The sequence below is a fragment of the Myotis myotis genome, unplaced genomic scaffold, assembly GCF_014108235.1.
Source record: "Myotis myotis isolate mMyoMyo1 unplaced genomic scaffold, mMyoMyo1.p scaffold_m19_p_1, whole genome shotgun sequence".
NCBI classification, from domain to species: domain Eukaryota; kingdom Metazoa; phylum Chordata; class Mammalia; order Chiroptera; family Vespertilionidae; genus Myotis; species Myotis myotis.
In genome coordinates this window covers 8,343,964-8,366,809 of record NW_023416313.1, presented here as the reverse complement: position 1 = coordinate 8,366,809, position 22,846 = coordinate 8,343,964, and the positions used below count along the sequence as shown (strand labels likewise).

Sequence of the window (22,846 nt, the reverse complement as noted above, 5' to 3'; positions counted from 1 at the left end):
TATATTGTGTTTCTTTCATTCACTATATATCATAAGCCTCTTTCCCTGCCATTAGTTGTATAACAACTAAAAAATAACTCTTAATTGTAAAGCAATACCCATTCTCTTAGTCCATTTGGGCTGCGAACAAAATACCATAAATTGGGTGGCTTATAAACAACCGAAATGTATTTCTCACAGTTCCAGAGGCTGGAAGTTCAAGATCAAGGCTAAGAATGGCCAGGTTCTGGTGAGGGCCCTCTCCCAGCTGCAGAATGCCATCTTCTCACTATAATCCCACATGGCAGAAGGAAGAAAGGGGCTAGGGAGCAGTGAGGTCTCTCTTATAGGGGCACTAATCCCATTTATGGGGGCTCCACCCTCTTAACCTAATCACCTCCAAAGACCCCCATCTCCTGATGCCATCACATTGGGTATTAGGATTCAACACATGAATTTTGGGGGCCCCTACACACAGGCAGAACTTCACTTTAACTGCTTCCTGTCACTACTTTATGGAGAATAAAAACAGGCACATGGGCATATAATAGGTTGGGGATAGAACAGCAGATTTAAATTAGACCCCAGACAGTCTTGAGTGGAGTACTGAGGAATTTGAACATTATTTTCTGGGTAGGAAATTTTGTTCAAGATGTTGACCAATACAGAGAAGGACGAGGTGTGGGCTTAAGGAAATGCATAGTGTCCTTGGTTCACACAGCCTTGGGTGGTTGTAGAGCTCCGAGCCATTCCTCAGGACTGAAGGGAAAAGGAGACACTCTCAGGTTGCTTTCATACCCTCAGGTGTGGGACCAGCCTCTGAGACCCTGAAAAGAGCTGATGCTTCCTATCTTCCCCTAAGTACTGGCTGGTGATCTGGAAGTCTAGAAGTTACCATCACGTGCTCCTTTATTAGCCACTCTATCTGCTGCACAGCCACGTTTCAAGTCCAAACACGGGTCCAATGAGTAAAACAAATGAGCAAAACAGCAGTGGGTTATAAGAGCGTGTCTTTGTGGGTGAGACGCCTGTCTCTCCAAGCCTCAGTGTCCTCATCTGTAAAACGGGACACTAGAGTACTTGTCTCAAAATATTGTTGATGGGTTTAAATGGCACAAAGCTTGTAAAGTATTTAGCATTGGTGTCTGCCACATGTAAAATGTGTTCAGGTGGCAGTAACTATTATCGCTATTTTTTAGCAACATCGCCATCAGTTATCTTATTTAATTCTCAAGCTGAATTCTTATTCCTGTAGTGGAGGTAAGGTAGCATAAGTGGTGCTGATAAAATCTAATGTCAAGTGGCTAGTAAAAGGCAGATCTTAAATCATCACTGTCATGAGCATTGGCCCAAAAACAAGGCCTTAAGACTATTCCCCTGCCTCCTAGTAATCCTCCTAATTTAACATTTTCCATCACAAGGCCCTAGAAGGCGAGGGCATAAAAAAAATTCAGTTTTGCACGCATCATAGTGAGAGCCATGGGCACTTCATGATTGGGTTATAGTGAAGAAGTATCTGTTCTTCCTCTGGCCTTTTTGATAGTGTAGTGGATTTTTCCTATTGATTCCTTTCATCCCAGGTAAAGAAATAGGACTCTGTAGGTGGCCACGTTTCAAGTATTATTAGGACATAGTATGTTTAGAGCTGCATATCCAGCTCTGCCTCTGAGCATATTTGTACTTTTCCTTATTCTTTTACCTGGTCACCAGCGTGGGTAATAATACACTTCCCATGCAGAGATTACCCACAAGCCCACGCCCCCGCCACCTGGCCCTTCCAGAGGAGCACTTTCTGGGCCTGGGGTTTATACACATGCGCACCTGGGCACAGCTCTCCCTCACCTTCTGCCTGGATCAGAGGGGATGGACATTTGGCCAGGGAAGGAAAGACAAATAAGAACAACACTGTTGGAGACATGCTGTGCTCTTTACAGATACTCACTTGCTCATTGAGGTTGGGTGTTCCATAAAGTTTGGGGAACTTAAGTCACTGAAGTCTTTCAGGCCTCCACCCACTTGCTTATGAGATGGCAGCAAGGTGATGGGGCTCCCTTGCCCTCTGGGTGGGGTCTGCCCAGTTGGCCTCTGTGGTGTGGGATTGGAGGGGGTTTTCTAGCTAGCTCACATGTGCCTACCGAATTTTAATGTCTATCTTCCCAGAAGCCTTCAGGAGTACCAGGCCAGTGTTTACCTCATTACTTGGAGCAGTGTTTGACAGAGCAGAAGCCCAATTACTGTTTGTTGAATGAAAAGTAGTCATTACAAAATGTTTTCTCTCTGCCAAGCACATTACATGAATTATCACATTTAATTTAGTCATCACACCTATTTAAGAGCGGGTGATGTTATCATCATCTCCATTTTACAGATTAGAAAATTGAGGCCAGGGAGTCTTAGCAACTTGCTCAATTTCACACAGATCAATACATAGTGAAGATGGCCTAAATTTCAATGTCCTTGGATGTGAAAGGAAAGTGCTTGAACTAGCTCACATCTAAGTGACCGGAATTCCAGTTATAAAATGAGACCCACCAAACCTGATTTTTGGGCCAATGCTTTTTCATCCCAATCTCATTGTCTCCTTGTAACTCAAAGAGGGGAATTTTGGGACAAATGCATGGTTTTCACAAACCCCACTCTTGTCTTTTTTGTGTTCCCTTTTTCAGGGAAGTGGGATGGAACAGATGAGTTAGCCTGGCTTCCAGCTGTGGGGGGTGCTGAGCTAGAGGGGGAGTCTCTTTGCAGAACTTGGCTTAGGTGGCCTGGGGATTTGAACTGGTGCCTCTGCTGGCAGGAGTTTTCACTGCTGTTCAGATGAGCAATGGTTATGCAATTCGCTTCCCCTCCCTGAGTTCACCACAGGATGGCTGATCTTGAAATCGCTCTCATTTAAGAATCTGTCTTTTTTGAAGCAAATGTGTCATCTGAAACCTTTTATGGCTGTATGGAAATCTAAGTGCACTTCCTAAGCATGGATGGCCCGGTTTATCTGCTTGTCTTACTTGCACTGTTATCCACACAGAAAGAAGACTGGGTGGCAAGCTGAATGTCTGACTTCCCTGCCACCATCTTGGATGTCGAGATCTTATGAAACCCCGTCCTTTGAGAAAGAGTTGAAAGACATGGGGATTATTAGCTTGGAGAAGAGGAAGAGCCATGGGACCATGGCTATGTCTTCAAATACCATTTTTTAAAGAAATAGACTAATATTTGGGGAAACTCGGATGGTGAACCAGCCGTAGTGCTGAGTGGTCAAAAGAATTGGGTGCATAGCACAAGCTAATTTCCCCATCACCCTCCTAATTGTCTTTTCAGTTGAGGTGACTGAACATAATGGCCAGGAATGTCCAAGAATTTCAGGCACCAGTTGTATGGTTATTCTAGATTATTTAGGCGGTTCCTGCCATTTCCAACCAGCTATGATAATCCTACTAATAGAATTTAAATTTGAAATTATTTTGACTTCTTTTATTTTCTTCTCCAAAATGCACAATTCTCTTCCTTTATTTATAACATTTGAAACAATGAAAATATGGCACTGTCTCCATTTGTTGTAACAGGATATTTACTACTCATTTATTCTCTTGACAGATTTTATTGTGTGCTCTGCCCTATGCCAGGCACTGAGCTTAGAGTAAGATGAACTTGGTCAGTCCTCTCATTCAGCAAAGGGTCTAGAGCAGGAGACAGAACAATACATGAGCAAATTACCCATCTCCACCCCCATGCCCACCCCCAATCATTACTTCTAATAAGTGGCATAAGGGAAATAGACCAGACTAAATAGAGGAGAGATGTCCTGTTTTATATAAAGCTGGCTCAACAAGGCTTCCCTGAGGAGGTGCCATTTAAGTTACCTGAAGAACCAAAAGCCATGGAGAAAAATATGTATTTGAATATCAATGAAAATATTCTGGACTTCAACCTAATATATATTTTTTTCTCCCTCTCATAACTTTATTAGCTCTATATTGGGAATTTCAATTTTCTTAGTACAATTCAAAACTCATTTCTTGAGTACATCCCATGTGTCTTGAACTGTGTTAAATGCATTATTTTTTAAAATTTAATCTATATTTTAACCCTTTTTGATGGGGATTCACTTCACTGAGGCAAGTGGTTGACTTCACTTAACCAAGAAGGTTAAGCCATTGATCTACAGTGAGATGTCTAGTAAGGATTAGAGCTTGGATTTGGACTCTGGGCTGTTTGATTCCCAGGTCTGTCAACTCTCCACTGAGCCCCGATTTGTGGAGCCTCCTGGATATTTCTGGGCTTCAGTCAGGGTTGCCTGGACTTGGCTGAGATCCTCTCCATTGAGGGATCCAGTCAGCTGTCTCCATGGCTATGGCCCTGTGTTTGGGCTTCAGGAACCTTGGTTCCCATAATCTTTGAAGATCTAAGACTATGACTTGTAAAAAGTCCCAAGGAGAATAGAATGGGAATAGGCAGCAGTGGATCAGAAGCCCGGCTGAAGAACAGGAGTGGGCAGCAGAGGGGCCAGGCTAGGACTTTGTGGACCACACAGAGGAGCTCTAACTTGTGGCAGTTCCACCAGCTTCCCTGGGTGCTTCAGAAGGAGTCTTCCTATGGAGTGTCTTTGAGAGGGAGCATGTCTCCCGGGCTGTGCTGCCTCCTAGGTGGAACATAGACTAGTCTGTGAGTTAGAGGATAAAGCTCAAGTGGGGGAGGTGGAGCCCTCAGTTTGGAGAGGCCAATTGGGAGAAGGCATGGGCCATGAGTACAGTCAGTTGCCAGACACTGACTTACTTTGCTCCTCTTCCCTCCGATGGATGGACTAGATCTGGGGAAAGGAAGTACGTGGGGCACGTCTCACACTGGCATACCCATGTGTTCAGTAGAGAGTAAGATTGTGTCATACTAAATCTATCACACAGCTGGTGCTCCTGAAAGTAAACAATATAGAATCAAAAACCAAGGTGTAACCAACTGTATGGGCCTGAGTAGTATGTTCCTCCTCACCTGACCTCACTGCCCCCCTCAAAATCCTAGAATCTCAGAATATGATCTTACTTGAAAATAGGGTCTTTGCAGATGTAATTAGTTGAGGTCATACTGGATTAGGGTGGGCTCAACTCCATTGTTTGGTGTCCTTATGAAAAGAGAAAATGGAGACAGAGACAGACACAGATGGAGAGAATGCTATGAGATCAGAAGATGCAATTGCAAGCCAAGGGATGTCAAGGATTGTCATCAATCACCAGGAACTAGAAGAGAAGCATGGAGCAGATTCTCCCTCACAGCATTCAGGAGGAACCAACTCTGCTGACACCTTGATTCCAGACATCAGGCTCCAGACTGTGAGAGAATAAGTGTCTGTTTTGTTAAGGCACATTGAGTGACCACTTGTTACAGCAGCTACAGGAAACTAGCACACTCACCTATTTAACAATGAGGACTTCTCTATTTCCATACCTTAGGCTATGTAGCATTACCAGCTGTTGAGTGCCAGTCACTCCTTTGTACCTACCGCGATCTTCACCTCCCATCCCACTGTGGTAGGCTACTTCTTTCTCTGTCTCTCCATCTCCACTCTGAATTCCTCTTGGGCAGGGACTCAGACTTAATTAATCGCTGTGTCCTCAGCTCCTGGGACATACAATAAATGTTGAAAGAATGAACAAATAAAAATAATACTTCTTGGCTGAAACAATTCTTCCAAAGACGCAGAAACCCCAAGCCACCCTCCATTTTGTGTTTGTATTCTTTTGATGTTATTAACTGCCTATTCTGTGCCAGGAATTATGCTATGAGTTGGGAACACAGGGGTAAACAAATATAAGATCAATGTGTTTGCTTTCTTAGGACTTATTATCTAGAGGAGAGGTTGGAGAAGGAGACAGGAAAAACCACCAAACCCACTCATTAGTGCATTAATAGTGTAGGTAGATTTGGACAATAATAAATGCTCAGAAGAAAACCAACGAGAATAATGGGTAGATTCACTGGAGTTTCCTCCTTTAGCTGGGAAAGGTCATCCTCTCCAGGAGTTGCCCTTCAAGCTGAGACCTAAATAATAAGGAGGATTCAGTCTTGGAAGATCTGAAGGACAAGCCCTTCAGGAAGAAGGAAAAGCAGCTACCAAGACTTGGAAGCAGAAATTAACACGAGGTATTTGGAGAACAGAGAGGGAGCTGGTGAGCAAGGCCTAGGGGCCAAGAGGTAGGGGATGGTGCCAGGAGACAAATTTGTCCCATTCTTCATGGTCTGAACCTGGAAGAGTTCCAATTCATAGGAAAGGGACTTAGGTGTTTCCGGGGTGAGGAAAGTTGTTTAAAATAAAAATTATATTTGATGGGGGAGGCCCAAGGATGACCAAATCCTGTTTAAGGAATGGAGCTAGGTTTTTGCCAAAGAGAAGAGAAGCCAGACCTCACATTTTCTCCTCATGAGATCACGGGGTCTGAATGGCCAGCAAGGAGGCAGCCTTCCCTGGTGCAGTTCATGCCTGGCCTTTGATTTCTTTAAAGCTTCATTTTCTTTGTGTTCTAGCAAAAGGCAAGGTGGATCTGACTTTTGGGGCCCACGTCTGGCTGGGTCTAGCAGAGTAACACTGGTACGAGCTTTCCGCCACTCTGTGTGCTGCCCTTTGGTGGCAGAGATATGAGAAGTGGCCTCTTGCTATGCAGTTGTTGTTTGTCCTTGGTTTCTGCATTTTCATTAAATCATAGATGTCTCTAATTGCTTCCATGTGGCCAAAATGCTCCTTGATTGGAATTCTATGGAAAATGGAGTTTGCTTTATTAAATAGCATTTCTTGAGGGATTTGAGTGGTCTTTGGTTTTCTTAGCCCCCACCACACACTTTTTTCTTTTTTAGTTTTTAATTTGTTGCAATGTATAATCACTGGCTTCTGTGCTGAAATTGCTCTCTAAGCTTCTACAATCATGTGTTATAATTCCCTTTATTACTGCAGAATCATTTTTAGCCTTCAGTTAAGATGACTGGACAAGAATCAGATGAAATAGAATTAGTGTCTATTTTGCATGGTGGATTGCTCCCGAAGCCAGAGGTTGCCCTTGCTTGCTAACTTTCTTGTGGTTTGGGAAAGAATGAAATTAGAAATAATCAATACCTGATCTTGTTTCAGCCTCATGGCACCATGGGGCATATAGGTGTAAGGAGTCCACATTTTAACTCCTTAGAAAGGCAATATGACTTGTCCCAGGTCACCCATACATAGTGTGCCGGAGCCGCAATGCCAGCCAAGCTCCTGGGAATCCAAAGCTATCTCTATGGCCTTCTGTGGTGTGATCTTCTAAACTATAAGTGAGCGAGGGTCAAGCTACTTCTGAGACACTAGGACAAAACAGATGATCGCTAGTGAAATGTTCTAGTGAGTCCCTTGCTACATACTATTGATAATTAATGCTTCTGCTCCACCCGGAGTAAAAAGAATTCTATTTTTACTTAATACAGAGAATGGCAACATCCTAGCGCTTAGGCGTTTACCACTGTATTAGTTAGGGTTCTCCAGAGAAACAAAACCAATTGAATATATGTTTATAATAAAGAGATTTATTACAAAGAATTGGCTCACACAGATAGAGGCTGACCAGTCCAAAGATCTACAGCGTGAGTTGGCAACTAGAGACCCTGGTGAAATAGTTATGTAGCTCTAGTCCAAGTCCAAAGGCCTGAGAGCCAATAGAGCCAATGCTGTATGTTCCAGTTCTAGGGCAGGGAAGGCTGATGGCCCAGCTCAGGCCAGCAGAGCTCCCTTGCACTCAGCCTTCTTGTTCTACTCAGGTCTTCAACTGATTGGATGCGGCCCATCTCATTAGGGAGAACAATCTGCTTTACTCGGTCTACCAATTTAAATATGAAACTCATCCAAAACCACCCTCAACAGAAACACTCAATAATGTTTAACCAAATATCTAGCCAAGTTGACATATAAAGTTAGCCATCACAATGGCCTGTATTTGGATTTTGCCTTTTTCATTTATTAGCAAAGAGGCCTTGGTCAAATTACTTAACCTCTGCGAGTCTTCCTTTCTTCATCCATAAATTGGAAACAGTAATATCCATCTCATATGAATGTTCAAGAATTAGATGAGATAGTTTTGTATGGTATGTAGACACAGCCTGGTCCAGAGAAAATGTACAATAAGTGTTACTTATTCTGTTACTACTACCTCATTATTGTGATAATTTCAATAAGGTCAGGAACTTATAAGCAATGTTTTTGTGTATATATTTAGGTTGCATATTTTGGGTCCAAACTTTTAAAAACAGTTTTGACAAATGACTCTTTTGTTCAAAATAGAAGTTCAGCCACTGGAAGTTAAAAGAGTCACACGTAGTGTATGATTTTGGTATTTGCTTCCTGGGTAACTTTCAGCAAATTGCTCAGCCTCTCTGAGCCTCGGTTTTCTCACATGGGGAACACCTATGCTGTCCATCCCACTGACTTGGTGTAAGGATCAAATAAGATGCAAACAAACAGCATGTGGCATTAGTGGACATGCACCCACCCCTCCAAAGGGCATGGACTTGGGTGGGGAGGGGACACTGCTGGGAACCAGGCCCTGTGCAGGCAGAGGCATTCCTAGGTAAGCAGGAGGGGATCACTGCTCCTAAAGGTGCTGAGGGAAGGGATTGGGGGGATAGGGAGTGGGGAGGGGGACACTCCTGTAGGTGTTGACTAGAAGAAATTCTCTGGTCCACAAACTGGGGAGAAAGACTTTACAGGTAGAGGAACTGTTTTAGGTATTATAGTTGTATGAAGAAGTAGTATGGTCCACTGGCATGGCTCAGTGGTGAGCATTGGAGGTCGTGGTTTGATTCTGGGTCAGGGAACAAGCCCAGGTTGTGGGCTCAATCCCCAATAGGGGGTGTGTAGGAGGGAGGCAATCAATGGCTCTCTCTCATCATAGATGTTTCTATCTCTCCCTGCCTCTTCCTTCCTCTCTGAAATCAATATATATATATCTCCTATATAATAAAAGGCTAATATGCAAATGGACAGAATGGTGGAATGACAGGTCGCTATGATGCACACTGACCACCAGGGGACAGATGCTCAATGCAGGAGCTGCCCCCTGGTGGTCAATGCGCTCCCACAGGGAGAGCACTGCTCAGCCAGAAGCCAGCCTATGGCTGGCAAGCACAGCTGCGGTGGCAGGAGCCTCTCTTGCCTCCGCGGCAGTGATAAGGATGTCCGACTGCTGGCTTAGACCCACTCTTCGTGGGGATATCCCCCAAGGGCTCCCGGACTGTGAGAGGGTGCAGGCCGGGCTGAGAGACTGCCCCTCCCCCCCCCCCCCCCCGCCTCCAGTGCACAAATTTTGTGCACTGGGCCTCTCGTGTGTGTGTGTATATATATAAAAGAAAGTAGTATGTTGTCAGGAGGTAAGCAGGGCTATGATTTGATGACTCTCAAAGGTGACAATCGATTGTTTTAGAACACATTCCTAAGACAAAACTGATAGTTAATATACAAATATAAGACCTTCACGTATTTAAGCAAGGAGACCTCTTTGACACTGGTTTTCCAGTGGAAATATTTGTCCCTAATAAAGACTATTGATAGATATAAAGTCCAGGTGTGGCAGAGAAGCTGGCAACGAGGTAGTGCAATAGAAGTAGACATGCAAGGTCCTGGGAGCAGAGGCAGTGCTGGCTAGGGATGGGAGGCAGGGCAGGGACAAAGAGCTCTGATAGGAAAGCCAAACCAGCAGTAAATTTCATGTGAGCATTGGTAAGCTTCCAAGAGATAGGAAAGAAAAGAATAGGTATAGCAGACAAACTTATGGCTGATGGAGGGGAGGGAAATAGGGGGATGGATGACAAAGGTGAAGGGGAATAAGAGGTACAAACTTTCAGTTATCAAATAAGTCACGGGGATGTAATGTACAGGAAAATAGTCAACAAGATAATAATTTTGAATGGTGACACATGGTTACCAGACTTATTGTGGTCATCACATTTTAAAGTATATAAATGTTGAATCGCTATGTTGTACATTGGAAACTAATATGATTGTCAACTATACAGTTTAAGAAAAAAACAAACAGAATAGCTAACAGTTTAAGAACAGAGCTGTTTGTCAAGGTTACGCACTCCTACGAAGATCGCTCCATGCACCCGGCACGGTTCTAAGTGTTTTGTACATATTTTTAGAATAGAGCTAGGTTTTTATTTTTTTAAATATCTTTTTATTGATTTCAGAGAAGAAGGGAGAGAGTAAGATAGAAATAATGAGAGAGAACCATTGATCAGCTGCCTCCTGCAAGCTCCCAAGCCTCCTATTGGGGATCAAGCCTGCAATCCAGGCATGTGCCCTGACCTGGAATCAAACCATGACCTCCTGGTTCATAGGTCAATGTTCACCTATTGAGCCATGCCAGTTGGGCATGTTTTGTACGTATTGTCTCAGTTGATCCTCATAACAAACCCATGAGGCACTTGGCTGTTGCCTCCACCTCCAGTTTTACAGGTAAGAAAACCAAGGTCCAGGCAGTGAAGGATCCACCCAAGGCCATGTAGCTACTTAGGAGTGGAAGTTACTTGGCCTTGTCATAGAAGGTCCTTGAAACCCCGGACACTAAATTGATCATGACACCTCCCCACTTAAGACCCTCCCCTGAGGTCTCATGCCTCCACCTGGCCCAGCTATGTCTCTCACTCCTGGCTGCCAAGACTTGGCTCAAATGGCCTCCTTAGGTCCTTAAATACATCACTATCTTCTGACCTCCGGGCTGGGGTACTTGCTATTTCCTCATCTCAACTGACCAGGTCCTCTCTTGAGAACTTGGGAAAAAAATTGTTTGATGTAAGCGGCCTGTGGGTGAGGGCTGGGCCAGCTTTGTCCACCCCTCTACCTCTCCCGCCTGCCCAGGCTCCTTTTAGGTCTCCCAGTGGCTCCCTCTCTCACTCTTCAGATGTTTTCTCTAAACCAGGGGTGCTCAAGCTGAAGAGCATCTGTCAATGTCTGGAGACAAGTTTGGTTCTGTTGACATCTAGTGGGTGGAGGCCAGGGATGCTGCCCAGCATCTTACAATGCATAGGACAATCTTCACCTTAAAGAATTATCCAGCCCTACGTGCTGGTAGTGCTGAGGCTGAGAAACCTGCTCTATAAAGACATTCCCAGCGAGGCCATCTGTAGTCCAAAATGTCACTGTCCCTTCCCCATTCCCTATATTTTATGTCCCCATTTCCCGCTTTAGTGTTGTTCTCCTGTGCACCTGTCACTCTCTATAAGGGATACATTGCACTTATTTTGCTTATTGTTTGCCATCCACATGTATATATGCGCTCTGATTTGTATTCTCTCTGTTCACTGCTTTGTTAATAGTACCTAGAACGGTTCTAGAACATAGTACATGCCCAATAAATATTTCTTGCACGTATGAATGAATACAGAGTTCTAGGTAAGCACCACAAATCCATTAGAGAGGCCACTTGGGTTGAAATCCATTTGCCATCCCTGTGGAGGCTGTTCTTGGACCCTGGAGGGTAATGATGTGAGATGTCTTCCCTTTTACATTCTTTGGCGGTTGGTGTTGCCTCGGCTTTAGCCCTGACCAAGTTCCCCCAAATGTTTTCTCTGAAGGCAAGAGTGGGGCAGGTGGGCAGGTTCTTTGGGTGAACAATAAATTCCTGAAAAAGTGAGTATTCTGCAAGGGTGCTTTTGGAAGTACCCTTAGAATCATCCTTATATTTGACAAATGGAGAAACAGAGGCCCAAGCATCCTCTAAGGACATTTTCAATGCTTAAGTAGCAGGGTCAGAATTAGAACCCAGTTTCCTACCTCCCATGAAGGTGGAAGGGGGAAAGTGAAATACCCCAAAGGACCAAATGTGGGAGCTGGCAGGCAAGCCACACTTTCCTAGGGCTCTGTTTTGTCTTGTAAGTTGTGATCTCTGGTTGACAGGGAAGCAAAGTGAATAGCTAAATGCAGAGCTTTCTGAGATGCTGAGATGCAAATTAGCCCAAACCACATGCAACTGTGGATGTGAGGGTGGCGTGCAATGTAGAGGCTTTGCTTCTGTGGACCTGCCTTGAAAACTCACTTTGCTAGATAGTGTACCCTCGCTCTTCCCCAGGCCGGCACTGCGCAGGACACAGGGATACTGAAACAGAAAACACCGATCCGGCCCTCGAGGCGTTTGCAAGCTCCTGAGGGAGACAGTGGAATGTTGTGACAACCAGCTAATTGGATTGTACGTTTTTTGAGAACAGGGGACTCTATCTTGGGTGTCTTCTGTGCCCTCTAAAACTGATGGCCAGAACAATAATGGTGGATAAAGATTAACCAGTGTTCATTTGTGCCAGGCCCTGTGCTAAGCACTTTAGCAGATCAGTTCATTTAATTCTCACAACAGCACTACAAGGTAGCTCCTATTATTGTTCCCATTTCACAATGAAAGCAACTGAGGCCAAGTACCTTGCCCAGTTACAGAACAAAGAAGTGCTGGCTCTGGCACCTGGACCCAGGTCAGCTGGTTGTCCGGTGTGTTGGCTGTAACTGTAAGATGCGTGACTGGTAGATGTTACTTCATGTCCACAGCAATGCTGGCCTCGACACTTTCACCACTTATTAAGGGCCCTTTACTTAATATTTACTCTGTTCCAATCACTGATCCATGTATTATCTAGTTCAACCCTCGCATGAAAGGTGAGATATTATATCCATTTTACACATGATGAAACAGGCACAGAGTTTAAAAAACTTGCTTAAGATCATACAGTTAGTAAGTGGTAGAGCCAGGACTCTGGATATTTCATATATTGTATAGAATCACACAAAATATGGTCCTTTGTGTCTAGCTTCTTTCACTTAGCACAAAGTTTGTGAGGTACACATTATAGCACTGATCTCTGTCTTGTTCCTTTCACTGCCAATAGTGTTCCATTACATTTTGGTTTCCCATTCATCCAGTTGATGGACACTTGGATATTTCCATTTCTTGCCTCTCATGAAAAATGAAGCGATGAACATTCATGCAAAAGTTTTATATATGACATTTTATTACTAATATTTGCCCACAATTCTCTCTCTCTCTCTCTCATATCAGTTAAAATAAGTATGTTTTGGAGCCAGATTAGCATGACTTTTAACACTGACTCCAATATGTACCAGCTGTGTGACTGGGGAATTAAATAACCTTTCTGAGCTTTGTTTGTTTGTTTTTTCACCTTTAAAATGAAGATAATAATAGTTGCTAACTGATCATGTTCAAAATCTTGAAATAGATAATGCATAGTATTCAGTTCATAATTAAATACCCAAGAAATGTCTGCCAGATAAGCAATGGAAATGCAAAACACAACCCAAAGAAGAGACCATCTCTGCCATGGAGTTAGGATCTAGTGGCTGAGACATGAAAACATAGAAATGAGATATAAAATAAAATAAAATAAAATAAAGTACTAGAAGTAGTTACCAAAATTTAAAAATAATAATAATGTATCTCAGACTAGAAAATGAGACTTTTTCTGTAGGTGGGAGGACTGGGAGACTTTAAGATGGAGGCAAGGTGTGGGCGGAGGTCTTAAAGAATGAGCGAAGGATGGTTCGGGAAGAGTGGGAGAGTGTGGGGTGAGAAGAATATCACAGGGGCAGGGATGGAGGTGCTAAAGGGACAAGTTTGTCAGGCATTGAGATAGTCTGGGAGAATGGGAGGCCATGAGTGGGTAAGTGTGTTGGCATCTGCCCACTTCTGCTCTGGACTGTCAGACCATGATGAGCAAGAACCACAGTGTGGGAGACTTCAGTTTCCCCAGCTTTCCAGAAGCATATGTGGCAATGTTCAATCTTCTGATTTTCTGACAATGCCATGGCTGTGCAGTGACTTAATTTGAATTTACCTGTTCTTGATTCCAAGTGAAATAGAACATCTTTTTATAACTTTATTGTCCATTTTCTGGTAATAGTACATTAACATCCTTTGTTCTTTTATATTTGACTGATTTCTGATTTGTAAAGGTTGGTGCTATATTCCAGTTACTAATCCTCCTCCAGCTGTCACTTATATTGCAGCATTGTTTACCATGTTTTTTTGTCATATGAATTATTTCTGTTTTCATGTATTCAAATGATTCACTGTTTTTCATGTGATTTGTCCTTTTAATGGGTTGTTTATAAAGTTTTTTTTTCCTGGTCTGAGGTTATACAAAATATTCTCCTACGTTTTCTTCTGTTTGAAAATGTTGCTTTTCTTCATTTAAAAGTTTAATCCATCTGGAATGTATGTTTGGTTATGTGAGGTAGAATCAAATTTATTTTTCCATGTTGAAAATCCAGTTGTCCTTATACTTCTTACCAAATAGCCCCTTTCTCCCTACTCCCTAACAAGGCCATCTCCGTCATATACTTGACCCCCACACATGTTTCTATCCATTTCTCAGCCCTCCATCTGCCCCACTGCTCTCTTGCTCCATCGTGTTTTCTTCATTTTACATTAGAAGAATGGCTTTGTAAATCATAGCTACACACTATTTTTTAAAGATTCCTATTTTCTTTCTACTGGACACATCATGGTTTCTGGAGTCATTCCTCTCCTGTCAGGCAGCAAGCACATTGTTCCTAGGTTTTTTTGTTTGTTTGTTTGTTTTGTTTTCTATTATGAATGCTCCTATGGTGATATTTTTGCATATAAAGCATTTACATGTTTTTGCATTATGTCCTTTGGATGGCTTCCCAGAAATAGAATTACTCAGTCAAAGGGCATAAATATTTTTAATGTTTTTAACTCATAGCATATGTTTATTTTAAAAATTAAAGTGAATAAAGATTCTGGTAAGTTCCTGGGACCCTACTGGGCTGAGACCAGTCTGGATCTGGAGCTGGCTACCCTGGGGACATTCAAGAGAGAATTTGATGTGGTCTCCTTGCTGGATTTATCTTTTATTTTTTCCTGTTGAACACAAATTTTGGATACTCATTTACTCGGCAGTCATCAGTTAAGCACCTCTTGTGTGCCAGTTTGCCCAGGAAAGCAGGCAGCAGGATCCCATGTGCTCAGTGAGGTTGTGTTTTCTAGGTGGGAAGGCAGTAAATAAACACAGCCCGGTGTTAAGCGCTCCCCGGAGGAAAGACACAGACTGACATGAAAGCACGTTGGCTCCTATCGATTGATGGTCAGAGGTGACATGAAAGCTGAGATTTGCATGATAAGGAAGAGAAAGTCATGCCAAGTAGAAGAAAGACATCGTTTTGCTGGTGCCAGCTAGTGCAAAGGGCCCTATGGTGGAGCAGAGTGTGGCCTTGGGGCGGAAGGAGGGTCCCTGTGCTGAAAGTGAGGCGAACTGAGGCCCAAGAGCAAAACCAAGTCCCAACCGCATAGGACAGTGCATTCCATGGGCAATAAGCAGCAATGGGGAGTCACGGCGCAGGGGCTCATAGAGAGGGTTGTGGTCTAGTGGGTACTGTTAAAAGATCATGCAGGCTTCTCTGTAGAGCACAAGTTATAGGAAACCAGGGTGCTTGTGCCGGGAGCCAGTCCATCCTTGCTGTTTCAAAGGACCTGGCATATATGGCATACTGTTCTTAAAATGTTTGCTCACCTTCTTGGCACTATGTGTTTTAACCAAGGTCTCCTCTCTGAGAAAGGTTGTTTCCCCAGGTAGGGATTTTTTCCCTGAAGTCAGAGAGGGGATAAAACTCCTTAACTAAGTGCCAGGTGGGTAGTTAATCACTTTAACTACAAACAATCATGCTTAAGCTACATAATCTTTACTCCCTGGAATGGAGATAAGAAACGCCCTAACCTTTGTAATAGAGATTGATAGGATTGAATCAACTGGTATAAATACAGATGTAACAAGACAGCAAGACACAGAACTTAGAATACAGAGCTTAGAACACAGAACTAAGCAGACAGAACCTACTCAGAACCTACAGACAGAAGAACTTCGCTGGAGAGAGCATGGCAAAAGATCCTGGACTGAACCTGACTACAGAAATTGGCAAGAGAACCTGACTAGAACCTGGTGACTGAACCTGGCTGGAGAACCTGGACAGAACCTGGCTGGAGAACCTAGCAAGGGAACATGGCTACAGAACCTGGCTGGAGAACCTGGAGAACCTAGCAAGACTACATGGACACAGAACCTAGCTGGAGATCCTAAGCAGAACCTCTCTGGAGATCCAGACCAGAACTTGGCTGGAGATCCTGGCTGGAGATCCTGGCTAGGCTGCTGATCAACTGAACGCTGTCTCCATGTCCTTCCTTCTTCGCCGACTCCGTCCACACCTTTGGGGACCCCTGGACCTGCTGGGGCAGGACCCCGGCATGCTTGTAGGAAAAAGGCTGAGGAAACAATCACGCTTTTCCAGGCTGGAGTCATTGGAGGCCCAGACAAGGGGTGGTGGTGAAGGGAAAGAAAGGGCGCGGGTGCCATTATGTAGTAGAAGTAGATTCTTGAGAATTGTTGGTGGCTTGGAGGTGTGGAGTTAGAAAAAAGAGAAGAATCAAGAATGCGTCCTAAAAGGTTGGCTTAAGTGACTGGGAAAGTGGAATTACATTGTTGAGATGGAAAAAAGTAGGGAGAATAGGCTTGGGGGGAGGGGTGGAAATGGGGGTGGGTTTGGCTTTGACCATGTTTAGCCTGAGATGCCTTTTTGGTTAACAAGTGGGGAAGTCGGTGAGGCCACTGGAGCCACAGTGCTGGGATCCCAGGGAGAAGGTGGGCTCCTTCATGGAGACTTGAAGTCATTGGCCAATCAGAGAGAATCTAAATCTCCTGGATTGTAAACAGGTGTATAATCAGAAAAGAGAATGGAAGCCTTTGACCAGTGTCTAGTTAACCCTATTATTTTCCTTCTGAATTTTGAAAATACACTGGGTTTCTTATATTTATCTTGTGAATAAAAATCGTTTTTCCTTCTTTCCAAGTAGGAAGAGGGAAAAACGTGAGTTTTCTTTCTTAGTGGCTTCCCGATGCCTCTCTGGGAAAAATCGACAGTCCCCGATTTTTAGTGGAGACTCTAAGAATTATTACTGCCGTTTGATTCAGAGGCAACTGGGCAGATCACAAAAACAAGCTTTTGCCTCTTGCAAGCTTTTCCAGAAATGTTCCTCCGTCTGCTGTGTTTATGTAGGGACAGAAAATTTGTGCCTGCCTTTCGGTGAGCTTTTCTCAAGATACACACGGTGCTGCCTCATCCTATTACCCTGCGTCTCAGGACCTCTCTCGCCTCGATGGTGCGATGTCCTCTGCAGTATGGTGCCCACTGTCCCGGCACTGCCACCCGTGAGCCCCGTGCTTCTAGAGTAATGCCTTGCTCTGTCACCTCCAATGTGGGAGTGCCTGGGGTCCCCAGTACATTATTTTTCATATGTGAGGATGCATGTCTCCATGTTGGAGTATGAAACATGGAATTCAATTATGAAGAAAAACAGTATTTCTCACTCATACCAGAATAATGTAGGTTAGAAAAGGCAATGTAGCTTTGGGATAGAAACAAATATTCGGGAATCAAAATATTCCACAATCAAGTCCCAATGTCTCTTCCTCCGGCCTGTGACCTTGGGTACATTTCTTGGCTTTCGGGGGCCTCAGTTTCGCCATTTGATTTGGAACAATCAAAATACTGACCTGATAAGGATACTGTGAGGCCTGGGAAATAATTCACTGTGAAGCACCCAGCATGTTCGTTGATTCACTTATTAAATATTCAGCACTCCTGAGTGAACAGAGAAGGGAGTGGAAGTGATCAACCATTATGAAAACAAAACCATTGTTTTTCTTCACGGTTTTGAGAGTATTCCAATTTTAATGCAATAAATGCTTATTTGTGAAATTAAATTATGTAAATAATCAGAAATTACTTATTTGTTGCATGCCTGACAAGTGTTAGTTGCCGTGCATGTAAAATGCACAGCACATAGATATAGATCCTGCCCTCATAAAGCGTAGAGGAGTCTGACCTTTGAAAAAAATTATTCTTTTAGTGGAGTTGTGATAAGTCCAGTGGCAAATAAATCAAATTTTGACACATAAGCGTGTATACAGTTTAGTCATTATTTTTAGATTAATTAACATTAATATTATTGCCAATAATATTTCTCTTTGGAACGTTCACAATAATTAATGATTTAGTAGGTCAAGGCTGGAGATTGAAATACACAAATTTCCCAGGTGTTTGGGGGAAATGCACTGATGTACCTTTAGCTGAGGAGGCGTGTCTGCCGGATGTTAAGTCTTGTCTCTCTGCCTGTTTAATGCACTTCTCCCCCAAGGCAGCCTCCGCCTGTGCTGGGGGGTGAACTGGAGTAGCACCTTCTGAAAGGGAAGCCATGGATTGGGAGTGAAGCTCTGAGATGTCCTATCAAGACACATAATTTACTGTCAGGGTGACACACTGTTTTAGAATTTCTCTGTTAAAATGATAGCTAACGTTTCCTGTTAAGTAAAATGCAACTTAGCCAAGAATAAACAAAATCATAGTTGAGAATGAGAAAGGAAAATTATAATCCCTGAGAAAAGAGATTTAAAAAACACACCCATGACAATAACTACAAAGGTGGGATTTAAAATTCTCTCCCTGTGTCCTTCATTATATGCTCGTGCACTTACCAGCTAGTGAGACCAAGTGATCCTACCTGATTCCTTTTATTTCTGTCAGGATGTAGAACTCCACAGGTGTGGAGGGAAGCCTTGCTCAGGAGGGATTACCCCAAACATTCAGTACACTCAGCATTTGTTGGATGTTAAAACAGTCAAGAAGACAGTAAATACTATTTGGGGAACATTGCTCTAGATGAAGATACATCCGTGTAGCATGGCTATAAGAGCCCAAACTCAAGAGATAAGAGTCCCCGTGTTTGAATTTTCTGCAACTTGATAGTTATGTAATCTTAAATATTTACCTTATTTGTGCCTCAGTTTTCTCATCTATAAAATGGGGTTAATAATAGAACTTATCTCAGAGGGTTGTTGTGAGGTTTCAAGGGGTTTATATTATTCAGTAAGTTCAGATTGGTGTCTGGCACATAGCAAGTGCTGTGTTACTGTTGATTATTAAATGTAGCTAATTTGGACTAGACATGGTTTGATAAAAGACTCGCATGCTGGAGAAGGGATAGCTAGAGAAGAGAGAAGCAAGAAGACTTTGGAAGTTAGGGAAAATCAATGACCTGCACTCCCTTTGGTGGAGGGGACTTCTATGAAAAGAAAAGGCATGTGACTGAGGCCTTTTATTGTCTCCTGGCTCATAATACGGGTGTGACAGGCCAAGAAATGTAAGGAGAGAAAACATGGCCAAATGGGCTGGTGCCCTCATTCTTCTGAGAGGGGTGCGCTGACATGTGTGGAAGGGGTGTGGCCTAAATGGTCAGCTACAAATTCATAGAGTGCTATCTAGGATTGTGTGTGTATGTGTGCGAGTGCAAGAAGGGTTATAAGATGAAGTACCATTATTTTCTAGAACCCCAGAAACTGAAGAAAGCCCGTGCCCTTCTCATCTCCCTGTTTTGCGACCTCTTCACATACTCTCTCCACTTTGACCTGTTTAAGTTTATTAAAAAATATATGTACACCCACATTTTCCAAGGAATAGATGCTTTATGTATGGTTCATTCTTTGGAGGGGGTATATGTGTGCCACGTGACAAGTGGTTGCCATGGTAATTTCTCATTATTGTTGAATTGAAAAATAATTACTCTGGCAAAAATCCCATATAACCTGTCAGCACTTAAGTTAAAGATGCCAGGGGGCAGCCCTGGCAGCAGGATCCTGTTTTTGGTGGGGAGAGACCGAAAGATGGGGACAGGAGAGAATCCTGAGCGGGCGCAAAATGCTTTGGTGGATTTTTAAATATAATTAAGACTCTCTTCCGCTTTTTGACCTGAGTTCGTCTCTCAGTCTGATAGATGATTTGGCCGCCAGTGTTACTGGGGCTCACCTGCGAGATGGGACAAAGGGACCAGGAATTTCAATCGCAGAAATGCATACAGGGGGTTATTTAGACTGGAGAAGCTTCCGTGGTATTTCTACCTAATTAATATATACGAGACTCGTCAGCCCTGCTCCTCCTGCCTCTGTGCGGGCTGAGTTAATTTCATCTTTATTTACCTGGAGGCTGCTCTGTGCTGTTGTTACTTCCCAGCGTTGGGAAAAGAATGCACTTTTTACCTATTAATATTCACTAAACATTAATCATGCTCTGTTCAGATAATAAACAGCAGCGAGGCCGGGAAGAACCTGTGTGTCCGGGAAAGGCAGGACCCTGTCGGAAGCCTTGTGGGTGCAGAGAGCTGGATTCCTCCCCATCACCCACCTCCTGCCACGGGTGGGGCATTTGGAGCTCAGTCATTCTGCCCCATAAGTCATTGGAGAAGACCGTGAAGCACCTACGTTTTCTTTCTGGTATCAGTGTCAGGAAATACTCCTCCTGTTGCTTAATGAAGCCCCTGAAATACACTCTGCCTTTAAGAGAAGGCTAGGCAAGCTTTTATTATTGCCATTATTATTTCCTTATTGTATATTTTTTTAATGTTTATCAGCCTATATAGTTTATATTTTTTTAAATTAAAATGTTTTGGTGACATTGGTTAATAAGATTACATAGGTTTCATGTGTACAGTTCTGTGACACAACATCTGTATATTGATTGTGTGCCCACCACTCAAAGTCAAATTTTCTTCAGTCACCATATATTTGATGCCCTTTACCTTTAACTACACCCTAATCCCTCTTCCCTCTGGTAACCACCATACTGTTGTCTCTGTCTATGAGTTTTTGTTTTTCTTGTTTGTTCATTTGTTGCTTTCATTTTTATAGTCCACATATCAGTGAAATCATATGGTTCTTAACTTTTAATGTCTGACTTACTTTGCTTATCATTATATATCAGCCTATATACCTTCTTTTTTTCCTCTTTTCTTTTTTTCATATTTTTTCTTTATTGATTAAGGTATTACATATGTGTCCTTATCCCCCCATTACTCCCCTACTCATGCCCTTACACCCCCTAATGTCTGTGTCCATTGGTTATGCTTACATGCATGCATACAAGTCCTTTGGTTGATCTCTCCCCTTTACTCCAACCCTCCCCTGCTTTCCCTCTGAGGTTTGACAGTCTGATTGATCCTTCTCTGTCTCTGGATCTGTTTTTATTCATCAGTTTATGTTGTTCACTATTTTCCATAAATGAGTGAGATCATGTGATATTTATCTTCCTCTGACTGGCTTATTTCACTTAGCATAATGCTCTCCAGTTCCATCCATGCTGTTGCAAATGGTAGGAGTTCCTTCCTTTGTACAGCAGCATAGTATTCCATTGTGTAGATGTACCACAGTTTTTTAATCCACTGATCTGCTGTTTCCAAATCTTAGCTATGGTAAATTGTGCTGCTATGAACATAGGCGTGCATATATCCTTTCTGATTGGTGTTTCTAGTTTCTTGGGATATATTCCTAGAAGTGGGATCACTGGGTCAAATGGGAGTTCCATTTTTAGTTTTTTTTAGGAAACTTCATACTGTTCTCCACAATGGCTGCACCAGTCTGCATTCCCACCAGCAGTGCACGAAGGTTTTTTTCTCCGCATCCTCACCAGCACTTGTCATTTGTTGATTTGTTGATGATAGCCATTCTGACCGGTGTGAGATGGTACCTCATTGTCATTTCGATTTGCATCTCTTGGATGATTAGTGACTTTGAGCATGTTTTCATATGTCTCTTGGCCTTCTCTATGTCCTCTTTCGAAAAATATCTATTTAGGTCCTTTGCCCATTTTTTGATTGGGTTGTTTACCTTCCTTTTGTTAAGTTGCATGAGTTCCCTGTTTGGAGATTAGGCTCAATCCCCAGTGTGGGGCATGTAAGAGGTAGCTAATCAATGATTCTCTCTCACTGATGTTTTCTCTCTCTCCCTCTCCCTTCCTCTCTGAAATAAAAATATATTTTTTAAAAGCTGTAAAGTAGGACTAATAAGGTGAGCAGCTTTATTCATACAGTAAACAACTTTTATTGAGTGATACCGTGGGCTCCATACCATTTGGGTGCCTGGGAGGTAGAGCAGTGAGCAAAACAGAAGCCCTGCTCACAAGAAAATTATGTTATTGTTATACTGGAGAGAGAGAGAAAACAAACAAACAAGCAGGGAGGTAGTGGAGAGCAAGTGGGAAAATGCAGTGGTGCTTGGCATGGGGTAAGCACTCGGTACATGTTAACTTGTTCTTTATCCATCTGTGTAGCCATGTGAAATAAAATGTGCCAGTGCATCCAGGTTCCCAAATAGTGTTTCTTTCTGCAGCTGTCCCTTCCCCTTCTAAGCCCACTGCCTTTTCTAGAAGCTCTGCCAGCCTCCAGGGCTCCCAAGCTTTGTGCCGTGGTCTCAGGTATGGAGTGAGGCTACCTGTTAGCTGCTCACTTGGAGGTCTTCTACTAGTGGGTTTTGAGCCCTTGGGGATAGGGACCAGTCTCTCACCCAGCTGCGTACCCTGAGGGCCTGCACATAATAAGTGCTCAATTAATATTTGTTTTTAAAATGAGAAAAGGGGGTAGCTTGTATGTGGCTCCATGAATTGCCCTTGGGTGGTTTTATATGTACTGTGTCTTTATGAAGAAGAGTGCTGGCTTTTGGTGTGGTGATTGGGAGGAGGCCAGAAAAAAAGAGACTGAAAATAAATTCATTTGTCTGCTTTTTTTTTTTTTTCTGGAAAGAGGATGGCATCCATCTTCGGTGGCCCCTTAATTATTCTTGCCAGGACTGCAGGCTTGTTCCCGAAGTCTGCCAGTGACAACAACCTAATGTTGTCATAAGCAGAACAACTTAACGGGAAGACTCCAGGCCTTGGATGTCTCCGCCAGGGCCGCAGCAGCGGGGCTATCGAGTGGGGAGCAGCAGCCCCCCTCATCTCCCCTCCCTGCTCTGACAGGCAGCTGCG

The 22,846-nt window shown here is 43.3% G+C and overlaps 1 protein-coding gene across 9 annotated transcripts in view; it reads left to right on the top strand.

The window, feature by feature from the left end:
- Positions 1-22,846, top strand: part of LDB2 (LIM domain binding 2) — a 321,749-nt gene that overhangs the window by 95,843 nt on the left and 203,060 nt on the right. The window lies entirely within an intron of this gene.